This window comes from Acipenser ruthenus, chromosome 5, assembly GCF_902713425.1.
Source record: "Acipenser ruthenus chromosome 5, fAciRut3.2 maternal haplotype, whole genome shotgun sequence".
Taxonomy (NCBI): Eukaryota; Metazoa; Chordata; class Actinopteri; order Acipenseriformes; family Acipenseridae; genus Acipenser; species Acipenser ruthenus.
Window position 1 is genome coordinate 2,959,387 of NC_081193.1, and position 2,410 is coordinate 2,961,796.

The following is a 2,410-nucleotide window of genomic DNA, read 5'->3' on the forward strand; positions in this document are numbered from 1 at the left end:
TAAACTCCACATGTGTAATAATCATCGAAGATTACTTGTGCAATGTCGTGTTGTGTAGCTATAAATCCAATAACATGTTTTAGTATTAAAATACATTCTTTTTTGCTATACATATTTATTTATCCGGTTGAAACAATAAACAACTCATCTCTGCTCTTAAATAATAACCTGTGGTACATGTTTGTGTTTTAAGCAATAAGACCGATCATTTCCAATTCTATTTACCATCAGCTAAACAAAGTATTTATGTATTTATTTATTTATTTATTTAATTTTATATATTAAAATATTTTAACAAACTATAGCACCACATCAGTATAACATTGAGAGTGTACAACTTTAGTTTTTTTTTCTTTTTTTAATTCTGATTGTCTTATAAAAACCAAGTTATTTGGCATAGTAAAATACTAAATACCAAATGTTTAAATCATTCCATGAAAGGAAGTGTGATTTGTTGGTTTTATTTTTGTGAATTACAGTAATTTAAGTGATTTACATTAGTCTTTCTTCATTTTTTAAGCCTTTATTTTATAACTTGCATGATGTACTGTATACCATGATATTAAGGTTACCACAGTGTTTTATTTAATGGTTATCATACTGTGCAAATTTTGTACCATCCCATCCCTAACTGGAGGTGCAGCACTGAAGATTGATGTGTTTTCAATGATGACCTCTCGATGTTGACTAGAGGTGCATCACTGAAGATTGATGTGTTTTCAATGATGACCTCTCGATGTTGACTGGAGGTGCAGCACTGAAGATTGATGTGTTTTCAATGATGACCTCTCGATATTGACTAGAGGTGCAGCACTGAAGATTGATGTGTTTTCAATGATGACCTCTCGATGTTGACTAGAGTTGCAGCACTGAAGATTGACGTGTTTTCTTTTTTTTTTTTTTTTTTTCTTCTTAAATTTAGTCGTCGCCAATTATTTTTACCCCGGTTTTCACCCCAATTTAGCATGCCCAATTATTATCTGTATCCCCGGCTCACCGCTCGCAACCCCCCCGCCGACTCAGGAAACGGAGGCTGAAACACGCGTCCTCCGAAATGTGCTCCTTCCAAGCCGTCATTTTTCGCACTGCAGATCCACAGCAATGCTACCAGACCTATAGTGCCGGAGGACAACACAGATCTGGCGGCTCCGCTGCAGAGCCACAGGCGCCCTATCGGCTACAGGGGTCGCTGATGCGCGGTGAGCCGTGGATTCCCCTGCCGACCTAAGCCCTCCCTACCCGGGCAGCGCTCAGCCAATTGTGCGCCGCCCCCTAGGAACTCTCGATCACGGTCAGCTGTGACATAGCCTGGATTCGAACCAGCGATCTCCAGGCTATAGGGCACATCCTGTGAGGAGCGCCTTTACTGGATGCGCCACTCGGGAGCCTGATTGACGTGTTTTCAATGATGACCTCTCAATGTTGACTGGAGGTGCAGCACTGAAGATTGATGTGTTTTCAATGATGACCTCTCGATGTTGACTAGAGGTGCAGCACTGAAGATTGATGTGTTTTCAAACCTCTCGATATTGACTAGAGGTGCAGCACTGAAGATTGATGTGTTTTCAATGATGACCTCTCGATATTGACTAGAGGTGCAGCACTGAAGTGTTTGCAAGGAGCGCTTGATACATTTTCTTGACTAAATTACCATTAAAAAATCCAACTCATCTTTACCATAATGTGTGCATATTCTATTTAGGGAAAAGTGAGCTCTAACCCTTTGCAGTCCATTTATTAATTGCGCGTCAGGCACGTCAGGTCTAATTAATTTTTACACGTGCAGTTAATTTTAGACGCGCTGTTTAAAAGTATTCTTTTCCACAGTCAAACAGGTTTAAATGGCCCTGCATATCAACAAAGCACTCACTAGGCATCTCCAGCCCCGCCCCACCCTTTCGTTCACTATAGCTTTCACCTATGTAAGAAATAAATAATAATAATAATAATAGTCGTACATACCGATCAATCATCTCCTGATCACTCGTTTTAATGCGATCCAAGTCATTATTTTATTACTATAACATCTCAAAAAAGCTCTGCAAATGTCCGTGTTCTCTGTGCGCTGACGCACTATCAGCCAGCTTGTTTACTTATGACCGCCCCGTTATCTGATACCAGGGCCATGTATGACTATTGATGAGATACGCCTTTTTTTTTTTTTTTTTTGACTTGTCTCGGCTCCTGTCGCTCCAACTCGGCAATTGAATGGTTTTCTCGACTTTTTCCGTAGAAAAAACGACTAGAAACCCGTTTTTTGCGTTGCTACAATGATGTTGGACCCAGTCCGACAAAGGACCTGAAAGGAATAATTGCAATGTCGGACCCAGTCCGACAATGGACCGCAAAGGGCTAACAAATGATGACAATGCTTATTTGATAACATTTACTGTGCTTTCAAATCTTTTTT